At 39.2% G+C, this 12,482-nt stretch overlaps 1 pseudogene; it reads left to right on the forward strand.

The window, feature by feature from the left end:
* The first annotated feature begins 11,137 nt into the window (after nucleotides 1–11,137).
* On the forward strand, nucleotides 11,138–12,053 carry LOC100351813 (nucleophosmin-like; annotated as a pseudogene).
* Nucleotides 12,054–12,482: the final 429 nt, after the last annotated feature.

Here is a 12,482-nt window from a genome sequence, read left to right on the forward strand (position 1 = left end):
TAAAATTACCAATTTTCTTCCCAATGAAAACTCTGTGGGAATGTAATTCACTGGAATGACAGGTCTTGGGCTAATTTTTTTAAACATATTATTTATTTGTTTATTTTATTTGAAGCAGAGAGAGAGAGAGAGAGAGAGATTTCATCCACTGGTTCATTTCCCAAATGGCCACAACAGTCAGGGCTGGGTCAGCCGAAGCCAGGAGCCAGGAATTCCATCCAGGACTCCTACCTGGGTGATAGGGACCCAAGTACTTTGGATATCTTCTGCTTCCTTACCAGGCCTGTTAGCAGGAAGCTGATCAGAAGCAGAGCAGCTGGGAACCAGTACTCTTATATGGGATGATGTTGTTGCAAGTGGTAGCTATGCCACAATGCTAGCACCAGTTTCTAAGTTTGAAATTCACCAAAAACAAGGACATTTAAATCTTTTTTGTAAGTGTACTTTCATAGTGAGGTATATTCAGCTCCATGTTCAACTAGGAGAATTAATCATTAAATAGAACACAATATCCAAGTGGGACACATGCAACAGAGTTGGAGGACAAGGATGCAACTTCTTAATATATGATACCTACCATTACAATTGAACTGAATGGTTCATTTCAAAGTTTCTAAAACAGAAATTCTCAGATTTTTAATTTGACAAATAAAGAAGTGACTAACAAAAGTGGCTAATTCATGATGCCAAGTAAGGACATACACTCACAAAGTATAAAAGAAAGATTTGAACAACAACAAAGTAATAAGGACAATCTTTTCTTAAGATATAATTTTTTATTTGAAAGGTAGAGTTGCAGAGGGAGAGGGGTGGGAGAGAGAAAGAGAGTGAGAGTGAGAGTGAGAGAGAGAGAGAGAGAGAGAGAGTTAATTCAATCTTCTATCTACTAGTTTACTCCCCAAATGGCTGCAGTGATTGGAGATGGGCCAGTCTGAAGCTAGGAGCCAGGAGATTCTTTCAGGTCTCCCATGTGGGTGCAGAGGTTCAAGCACTTGAGCCATCCTCCACTGCTTTCTCAGGCACATTAGCAGGGAGCTGGATTGTAAGTGGAGCAGCTGGGATAGGACAATCTTAAAAAGGCATATTTGATATTTCACAAAATAATAATTGGAATAATTCAGCCAGAACTGAAAAAGTAACAAATCTAAAAGTGGGTATAGGAGAAACACTTGATTTAGTTCTTTGTTTTTTAAAGATTTATTTATTTATCTGAAAATCAGAGTTATACAGAGAGAGAAGGAAAGGCAGAGAGAGAGAGAGAGAGAGAGAGAGAGAGAGGGAGGTCTTCCATCCACTGGTTCACTCCCTAATTGGCCACAACATCTGGAGCTGTACCGATCTGAAGCCAGGAGCCAGGAGTTTCTTTTGGGTCTCCATGTGGGTGCAGGGGCCCAAGGACTTGGGCCATCTTCCACTGCATTCCAAGGCCACAGCAGAGAGCTGGATCGGAAGTGGAGCAGCTGGGACTCGAACCAGTGCCCATATGGGATGCCGGTACTGTAGGCAGTGGTTTTACCTGCTACACCACAGCGCTGGCCCCTTAATTCTAGTTCTTACGTAGTTAAGATAGCATTTGAGGGGTCAGTGTTGTGGCATAGTGGGTTAAACCACCGCCTGTGAAACGAGCATCCCATATGGGCACCATTTGAGTCCAAGATGCTCCATTTCAGATCCTGATCCCTGCTAATGTGCCTAGGCAAGCAGGGAAATTTGGCCCAAGTACTTGAGTGCTTGCCACCCACATGGGAGACCTGGATGAAGCTCCTGGCTCCATTGTAGCCATTTGGGGTAGTGAACCAGAGGATGGAAGATCTCTGTCTCCCTCTCCCTCTCCTTCTCCCTTTCTCTCCTTCTCTCTGAAATTCTATCTTTCAAATAAACTGTATAAATTTTTAAAAATAGCATTTGGCATTCCCATGCAGTTCTTGCAAGTCATCCAGGAGCACCAGGCTCGTTTGATAACTGTTTGGTCACACTATTCTAAATTGGGTTTAACTGTGAACTAAAGCCAAACATAATTCCAAGTTATATATAATGTATTTTTCTCTAAAAACAATGAATTTTGATTCTATGCTGCACTTATTTAGAAATATAACAGAAGCCAAACTGCAAAAGAAAATGAAGAGACATATTTTTAAATAAATATGGGCTTCTGTTCTTTAAATTACTGATAATAATGATAGCACTTACACTATCTTTAGAAATTTCAGATAAGATAATACTTATAAAATATTTAGCACACTGCTTAATGTAAGTGTCCCATATGATGGCTTCTAATATTATTATTATTATTATTATTAATATCATTCTTACAAAAAAATAGAGTTAGTGGAGAAAACTGAGCCGTACATGATAATGAATTTTACCTATTTCTAAGTCTTCACCAATGATAATTAATACTATTCTTGATAAAATAGTTAATAAAATACTATCTTACAGAAACATAGATACTCATTATCGATTTAATCACATTAGTTTTACACTTTCCCTATTCTTTGATAGTTGACTTAACCTGTGAATACTACCACTTCTTGTTCTTTCCCCCCCCAAAAAACCCAAGATAGTGAAAACCTAAAAGAGCAGTTCTCATCACAGAATAACATATAATATAGATATAAGAACTAGTTATACCCAGGGTTTAGTGAGGATTAAATGAGATAAAATCATCAGAAAATGCATGGTAAATTAGAAATAGAAATTATTAATATGATTGTTTTACCCTATCCTCCTGTATGATAACATCCCATTAGTGACAGTTAGTCCAGTTTCTCCATATTCTTTATATTCTTTCATCCTTTTAACATCTAATTTGGGATTATAATTTAGTAAGGGTTTGTATAATAACATTTAAATAGCTCCTAACTTCTCCTTAAAAACATCCTTTTAACCCGTATGAAAAGCTCCAAGATACAGCCTGAAGGTAGTAAGGAAACTTTAGCCTCAGAAACAAGAGAGAAATTAACTTCTTTATTTTGCAATGCAGGAGAGGAACTCCAGAAACCACACTTGTTGATGGGCATCTCCCACAGCCTGTTATGTCACTGTGTTCCCGGCGACAAGGGAAAAAGAGCAGAGTATCCCTGACCAAAGAGCCATTTCCTGGAGTCCCTCAGGAAACCAAGAGGCATTTAAGCCAGGCTGATGAAATCTCTGCACCAACAGATGTGATTCACATTTGAAATCCTCCTTAACCTAAATAATTCATTACGGCAGGAAAACAGCAATGCACTCAATCCATACCTATATCACAGCTATTTCCTCATTGGAACATGTCACCATGTCAAAGAAATAGCAGACAAAGCATCCTCCATAGGCCCGGCATCCCTGTCTTGTTTGCCTGCAAACTGAGGCAGTTGCTGGTTTTGGAATTCCAACCATATTTATTTTAACCTTGTTTGAGTATTTTTGCTTCTAATTTCTGTTGTATTGAAACAAAACCTGAAAAGCTCATTTATCCCCTACCTGGGTTCAATGTGTATCTGATGTTCAGATATTCTTTGCTCAGTCAATGAACAGCATGCAAAATCTACAGGAATTCTACAGGAGTTCCTAAAAACTAGTCAGCAGCAAATCACCGACTTCTTTTTACAAAATATCTTATCATGTATGCAGTATGTTCTTACTGACATTAATCCTTCTCAATTCATGGGGCACAAGTTGGTACAAACTTGTATCATGTGGTTTTAGTCCTGTTTACATGGCTTACCTCTTATGGATGATTTTTTTTGAAATAACTACAGCCAAGAGATAAGGGTGGCAGAAGGAAATGGAATTTGCTGAGAATTCATCTGAATAACCCAGGAACACAACCAAAATGTTGTAGTTGGACACAAATCTTAGTGTTTACCCCTGGAGCACTACTGTTTGATTCCCTGCCTGTCCAAGGTTGATTAGTGTTGGAAGACTTACTAAGGGATAATCCAATTGCGAGCTTCAAAGGCCTGAGTTATCTGTACTATACTGTACTAAGTTATCTGCGCTAGTATCCATGCTAGCATTGTACCAAGACTGTTCCACAGCTGCAAACAAAAATAATAATAAGTCTTACCTCCTCCTCAGGGTAGAAAAGTTCAAGAAGTGCCAGGAAGAGAGAGACTCAGAATTGGGATTACCCAGTGTGTTTTCTACATTTAAAAAGAGATCATGGATTGCATTGCTAATGGTATCTTTTAAATGAATATGTGCTGCTTATCATTTTTAATGACCCAAATATATTGGATATTTTCATGACAGGCATCTTTGTATAGTGCTCCATCAGCTAGATAATATACATGCAAACTAATTTTTTTTTATTAAAGAACTATCACAAGAAAAGCATGATCTACTAGAATAGGCACAAATGCCCTATTCTCTGGCAATCTCTTAAACAGGTATTACAAGGGATGTGCATAGCTCATAACTCCTAGACACGGCAAGATACTAATGCCTTTTAAAGTTCAAAGGGTAGCCACCAATGTTACAAGGTTTAGCCAATAAAATAAAATACACATCGTGGGTATTCATTGAACTTCTCTGCCCTTGACTTCAGTCATCTACAGATCTCTTGCAGAGGAATAGGCATCCTTAACCCATCTGTTCCATATGCCCCTCAAGTGCTCCTGGATCACCATTTTCTATCATCAACTGCTTCTGCCCTACTCATTCCTACATCCCAACATGCATGAAGTCTTCAAATCTCCCTTGACGCTTGACTACAACCCTTTACCCTTTTCTTCCTCCTATTCATTGCCCCATTTCAGTGATTTTCTTCTAAATCCAAGTGGTTGTGTTCTTTTCTTCCTTAGAGCCCAGCCCACACACATGTTTCTCTGGTCCCCTAATGCCTCTCCTGGAGAAAATCCACCTACATTTCTAAGGCTCCAGCTGACATATTACCATCCTGTGACGTCAACACACTTGTGCTCTCAGCTAAACCACAGCTTTTCTTCCTGTTTTTCCCCACAGTGTGTGGAGCTGTGTTTTCATTTTGAAATCACTTTACACATAATAAGTCTTGGGACAGAAACTACTAACTGCCCTCTTATACTTCTCTTTCCTTTTCGTCTGCAAATATATAACTGTTTCAAATATATTAATAAATATTGAGGGTATATACGTATAAACTAAAATATTCAGAATTTTTAAATTCCCTTAGTATTTCAGTAATTGCTCCTGCTTATGCTCAGTGATGGATATTTTCATTTTCTCCTTCTTTTTATCTCTTTTTCACCCTGGCCACAATTATAATCTTTTAGTGCTGGCTGTTACTCTGCTGGGGTCAGCCTGCTAGTGGGGCAGCCTATGGGCTGAATACATCACAAAGGCCTAAAGACTGGGGCTGGAGGATCCACCCTGCAGGCTGGGACTGTGGAGGTCTAACTGGCACTGGATTTTACTGAAGCAGACCCAGTGTAGGGGTCTGAGACAAAGTCTGGTGTAATTCCATTTTCCTCCCTCAAATGGAAGGCATCTCTCTCCACAGTGCTGCCTGGGTGTGAGGCAGGTTGGTAGACATGATTACTGTGAAACTGTCCTCCCTACCCTTTTCAATGAATCTCATTTCTTAGCCCCACTCAGGTGGTAGAATCTCTCATCTAGTTTCCTTGTCTCTTGTGAAGATGTTTTCATGAGTGGATAGTGGCTTGAATTAACATTTCTGCAGGGAGGAGATTGGGGGAAAAGTGCTGGAGAGGTTTCTTCTTCAGTCTTTCTCCCCTGAACCCTAAAAGGTTTTGTTAAACTGCAGTTACTAGATTTTTATTTTTGCTGTTATGACTAGCATATTTTCTTACTGTTATAGTTAAAGTTGCACATGGCACTATCCTACAGATAAGTCTCTCCACATCTATCATTTATTTTCATTGCAAAAAGTGAATCACGTTCAACATAGAAGCCTTGAAAATATAGCAAATCTAAATGAAAAATTTTCAAAGTTCACTCATTGACACTCTTCTAAAGATAATTATATTATTAATATTTCTTGTAAGCCTTTTTGGTATTCTTCTTTCTGCTTTCATATATATGTGACTGTAATTATTCTTAAAAACAGAAGCAATTACCATTTTCATTTTCAAAAAATCCCTGTGTTCTGTGTAAGATTTCAAAGTCTGTCTTTGACCGGTAACCTACAGGTTGTGACAATGGGAGAGAAAATTTAAAAACTTTTTTTGGGTATTTCTTTCTCCTTGAGTTCAAAATTGAATATATGTCCTAAACCATGGTGCTAATGTACAGCTGCCCCCTAACCCTATAACCTATCCTGGTTCCAAATGTGGATAATTTAGCAGATAAATTTGAGCTCCAAAGTCAAAATTCTGTGTTATATGCTGGACCCACCACTGTGTGGCTTTGGCAAATTTCCTAGCATTTCTATTTTTTCATCTCCTCTTCTATAAATTGGGATGATGGCCATATGTATTTCACTGGGTTATAATGGAAATTCAATGTGTTAACTTAGAAGAGTTCCTGGCACCTGCTCAGCATACAGTAAAATAAAAAAATACAATAAAAATAAAAATAAAATTTTAATCACTACAGGCCCAATGTTACATTGATTACCTGTATAACAATCGACTTAAACTGTGTGATCTTGTACTTCCTTCTAGATTGTGAAAGACTTCAGGAGGATAAATGAGAGAAAAAGAATTGAGACTAATTCAGTACCTAAGATGTTCCAAACACCCTGCTATTACAGCTTCTTTCTAAGCCTGTTAATTTTGGATGCACCACGTATCATATCATTTCATATCACACTTTTTAAAATGTATCCCACATCCCACATTATATAATTTTCAGCATTTAAAAGATTGAAGGGATTTTTTATCATTACGGTGTTAAAATCACCATTTCAATTTTCCAGTTTTTTGATTTAGAACCTGAAGAGAAAAAATACCTTATATCTGAAACATTTTTAAAAGCCCTTGAAAATCTTACCAGGCTGTAAGCACTCTGCCTATGGTATCTAGTGGGTAATCCAGTCCTCTTCAGACATCACATCGTTATCCCTAAAGTTGAAATTTCTGTTCTGTTAATAAGGAAACTGAGGCTGTGGTAGCCTGAGAATCCTGACCAATGTCATGTTGTGAAAGCATTAACCCAGGGCTGGCCCATGGCAGAAGCACTTTTTATTCTGTAAATCACTGGCCTCCGGAGTTCCCATGTTTCTAAAAGTGAGGCCAAGGGCCTCGCACGGCCCCTTGAAGTAGACCCGTGGACCCCGGTGCTCTCCCCTCCGGAGAAGGCAGCACTAAGTCAGAGCTCTCCAGCGCTATATCCTTTCTGGCACAAAGCCTAGATCCCTGGGACTTCATTTGCTCTCTTGTCAGAGTGCCTGTCAAGAATTAAAGCTCCATGACTTCATGTGGCTGAAGCCCAAAACTGTTAACATTTCATTTTATCTGTAGTTTAAACACCCTTTTGTTTCTGTTCTTATCAGTTAGATGTGTGTTTTATGCCTTGCCCTTTAAGCTTTAAATCCTTTTTCCTTCTTGGTATCTTTTCCAGCTTTCAGTCGGTCTGGCAGTGAGAAATAGCCACTCTGAGTGGTCTGAAACAATTTCTGAAATCAGTGTCCACAGCTTGGAAATTGAACAGGTTACAGTCATAGGTTATCAGCAACCAAATACATGCAGCACCTACATTTTGGTTCTTTGACAACTTTCTCTGATGTATTCACACTACTTACCATAGCTCCATAAAATGTTCAGTCTGGAAAAATGTTTATCTTGTATTCTACAGAGAGGCTATAGGGTGATCCACAAATTCCTCATAGTGGCCTGATCTTTACCCTCAGAAAAAGCAGATAGGCCTAGGCATGTAACAGCAGGTAATATTTATCATGGGCTTTATAATGCCAGACATAGTTCACAGCACTCTGTATCTCTTAACTCATTTGGGCCTCGCCGCAAGCCTAGAAAATCTCACACTCACATTGGAGAGGAAACAAAGGCACAGAAGAACGAAGTAAATCACTTAAAGCCACAAAGGCAGTAAGTGGTAGAGGAGGAACTGGAACCCTGGAAGTGAAGTTCAACGCTGGCTGTATACAGTTTTAACCGCTAAGCAGTAAGGCATGCCCCATCCAAGAAAAGGGAGCTTTAAGGGAAAAAAAGATGACTTATGTGAAGAGATGCTGATATGATGATGGAGCAGAAAATGAAGAACAAAGTGGTTTTTTTTCTGCTTTCGTTGCTCTTCATGGATGCGTGTTACATTCTAAAACACAAACCACAGGAGACTTTTCTGGGAGGTGCAGTGTGAATACAGGAAGCTTTTTGTGGATATTTAGTGTGAGCTACAAAACATATTATGTTTGAAGGCAGAGGAAGAGACAGGGAGGAAAAAACTCCTCTACTTATGGCAGAAAAGAATAAGGTTTGGTGGAGCAGTAGAATCCGTTCTAGAAATGTTGATATTTTCGCAGTTGGTACTATGCAAAATAATAGCATTAGGTGTGCCCACATGACTTCCCTGGGAAAGCATCAAATGCTGAGATCAGAGCAAGAGAAGAAGTACTCTATGTCACCTGGAGATCAGCACTGTCAGGCTGATGTGAACACATTGTAAAGCAGCATTTAGAGAGGAAATGCCATGTGGGCAGGTATAGGATTTGGTTTGGTAAAATACAGATATTTATCCCCATCTCTAGGCTTAAGAAAACTCAGAATCTTAATAAATAGATGTACTTCTATCACACAACTAATTCTATCAGCACAAAAATTTAAAAAAATTACAACAATGGGCAAAAAAATTTAAAAATCAAGATTTAGAAATGACCATAACCAGCATTGTGGCACAGTGGCTAAAGCCAATACCTTTGAAGCCAGCATCCCATATGGGCGCAGGTTTGAGTTCTAGCTGCACCACTTCTGATAGAGCTCCCTGAGAATGCACCTGGGAAAGCAGCGGAAGATGGCCCAAGTACTTGGGATCCTGCACCTACATGGAAGACCTGGAAGGAACAACTGGCTCCTGGCTTCAGACTGGCCCAGCTCCAGCTATTGTGGCCATTTGGGGAGTGAACCAGTGGATGGAAAATTGAACTAATTCTGTGTGTGTGTGTGTGTGTGTGTCTATAATTCTGCCTTTCAAATAAATCAATAAATCTTTCAAGCAAAAGAAAGAAAGAAGCACAATAAAAGATTTTAATGTGTTTTCATATTTTTGTTGTTTCTTTGCCTCTCATTAGCTAGGTCTTAGAAAAAACTAAGGATTTAGAATATTTATGAGAATTAAAACATTAAAAGGAAGCACATGGACCAAGTCATGGAAAACTAGATATACTCATTATGTTAACTGAAAACCAGCACTTTAGACAGTAAAAGCAAAATAGAAAGATCAAAGAAGATAGTAGATTAATGTATTAATGCATCTTTCCTTTTATAAAATGTTTTGTAATTGGAATTTTGTTAAATATGTCTGAATATCACTTACAAATCTGGGGGTTTATTATGTCTAGATGTCCCTTTGCTAACAGCAAAAGACTCTTCTCCAACCCCTTCCACCTAAACCATAATTCAATTATGACAACCCACTTTTGTCATTTTATATACTACAGCTCCTTATAGAGATTATTTTGGTGAAATAATTGAATGTATTTAGAAAATCATCCATATATACATATGCAATCATATAAAAGGGATGAATTAAATCTAAAGATGAAAATATATGTCAGTTTAATTAATAGAAGCATAAGCTGAGTTAGAAGCCAACGAATCTAGCATGCCTACAGAAATCTTTAAGAGCATGACAATATTTGTGTTATATGAACTATTCTCTGGAGAATTAATGTGATGGAAACTCTATTAGTTTAGTTTCGTATTGCTACATGACAAATTACCATACACTTTGCAGCTGAAAACAACATAAATTTATGATCTCACAATCACCCTGGGTCAAAAGTCTGGGCACAGAGTAGGGAGCTCTGCTCAAGCCCTCACCAAGCTAAACCAAAGTGTCACCTGGGCTGAAATCTTACCTGAAGCTCGTGTTCTCCGACGAGCTCACTGGTTGTTGGCAGAATTAAAGTCTTTGTCACTGTAAGATTGAAGTTCCCATTTCCTTGCTGGCTCTCAGCCAGGCAGGGATCAGAACCTAGAGGCCACCTGCCTGTCTCTGCCTCTCTGCCATGACTGCCTACTGCACAACATAGCACTGTGCTAGTCAAGGCCAAGAAAAGAAACTCTCTTACTTGAATCTTCCCCTTCAAGGAAGACCTTGACGCTCTTTGAAAGTGTTCATCAGATTAAGTCATTGACTTAATCTCATCCAGAACATTCTCCCTTTTGATTAACTCAAAGTCGTGATGAAGGACTGTAATTACATCTGTAAAGTTACCTTCACCACATAATGGTATAACGTAATCACAGAATTGACATCCGTCATATCCATAGACCCGTCCACCCTCTGAGGGAGAACATTATACCAGCAATGAACACAGAGTGTGTGAAATAGGAATTATACCTGCCACACTCTCTCAATTTATGCTACAAAACTAGAGTAATACTGGCAGCAAGAGTAAATTAGGATAGTGTACACACACACACATACATGCAGGCACAGTAAGCATGAGCCCCTCTCACTGGTGAATAATAATGATAAATATAAATAAAATGTTAGTCAATAAAATCTACTGAAATGGTAATACATTTTGACCAATTAATAATTATCACACTAGGGCTGGGGCTATGGTGCTGTGGGTTAAACTGTTGCTTTCAGTGCCGGCATCCCATACCAGTGCAGGTTCAAGTCCTGGTTGTTCCACTTCTGATCCAATCCCTGCTAATGTGCCTGGGAAGGCAGCAAGGAATGGCCCAAGTGCTTGGACCTGGTACACATGTAGGAGACCCAGAGGAAGTTTATGGCTTCTGGCTTCAACCTGGTCCAACCCTGGCTGTTGCAGCCATCTGAGGAATGAATCAGCAGATGGAAAATATCTATCTGTCTCCCTTTCTCTCTGTGTAACTCTTCATTTCAAATAAATAAATAAATCTTGAGACAGAGAGAAAGGGATGCAGAGAGGGAAGGGTGGAGAGAGGGAGGAGGAAAGAGAGGAAAAAAAGTATTTCCCTGGCCTGATTCCATCCTGCACAGCTGTTCTTTGTAGCCTTGGGTATCTTATCTGCATCTGCCATCTCGCCTCAGTTCATCTCACTACCCCATGGAAGATTCGATGGACATGGACATGAGCCCTCTGAGACCCCAGAAGTATCTTCTCAGTTGTGAACTAAGGGCTGACAAAGATTATCACTTCGAAGTGGACAATGATGAAATTCAGCATCAGTTACCTTTAAGAATGGTCAGTTTAGGTGCTGATGCAAAGGATGAACTGCACATCGTCGAAGCAGAGGCAGTGAATTATGAAGGCCATCCAATTACAGTAACACTGGCAACTCTGAAAATGTCTGTATAGCCAACAGTTTCCCTTGAGAGCTTAGAAATAACATTATCTATAATCTTCAGGTTGAAGTGTGGTTCAGGGCTTGTACATACAAATGGCCAGCACTTAGTAGGAAGACGCAGAGTCAGAATATGAAGAGGAGGAGGGCATAAAACTATTAAGTATACCAGGAAAGTGATCTGCCCCTGGAGGTGGCAGCAGGGTACCGCAAGAAAAGAAAGCTTGCTGTTGATGAAGATGAATAATAATAATGATGATAATAATAAGAAGAAGATGACAATGGTGATATTGATGCTGAGGAAACTGAAGAAAATGCTTCAATGAAGAAATCTATACAAGATATCACCTATAAAATGCATAAAAATCAAATCAGAATGGAAAAGATTCAAAACCATCACACCAAGATCAAAAGGTCAAGACTCCCTCAAAAAAAAAAAAAAAAAAAAAAAAAAAAAAAAAAAAAACCACAGGAAAGAAAGAAAAAAAAAAAAAAAACTCCTAAAACACCAAAAGGACCAGGATCTGTAGGACATGAAAGCAAAAATGCAAGCAAGCGTAGGAAAAGGGGTTATCTCACCAAAGTGGAAGCCAAGTTCATTCATTATATGAAGCATTCTTCTGGATGTCTAACCAGGATGCTATACAACATCTCTGACAGTAGAGGAAGTTGCTTTAAGAAAACAGTTTCTATAATTTGTTAAAATTTTCCATCTTATTTCATTTCTGTAACAGTTGATATCTGGTTGTCCTTTTTACAACACATAGTGAGAACTTTCTCTACCATTTTTACCACATGGAGTTCAAGTTTCACTGCCAAGAATGAGTTGTCCAAAATACCTGATCAGTTTTTAAAGATGGAACTCCAGGGGCTGGCGCTGTGGCTCAGTGGGTTTAAGTCCTGGCCTGAAACACTGGCATCCCATATGGGCGCTGGTTCTAGTCCCGGCTGCTCCTCTTCCAATCCAGGTCTCTGTTATGGCCTGGGAAAGCAGTGGAAGATGGGCTAAGTCCTTCGGCCCCTGTACCCACATGGGAGACCTGGAGGAAGCTCCTGGTTCCTGGCTTCGGAACGGCACAGCTCTGGCCGTTGCGACCATCTGGGGAG

This window comes from Oryctolagus cuniculus, chromosome 1, assembly GCF_051225735.1.
Source record: "Oryctolagus cuniculus isolate XC-2025 breed Fujian yellow rabbit chromosome 1, ASM5122573v1, whole genome shotgun sequence".
Lineage (NCBI taxonomy): Eukaryota > Metazoa > Chordata > Mammalia > Lagomorpha > Leporidae > Oryctolagus > Oryctolagus cuniculus.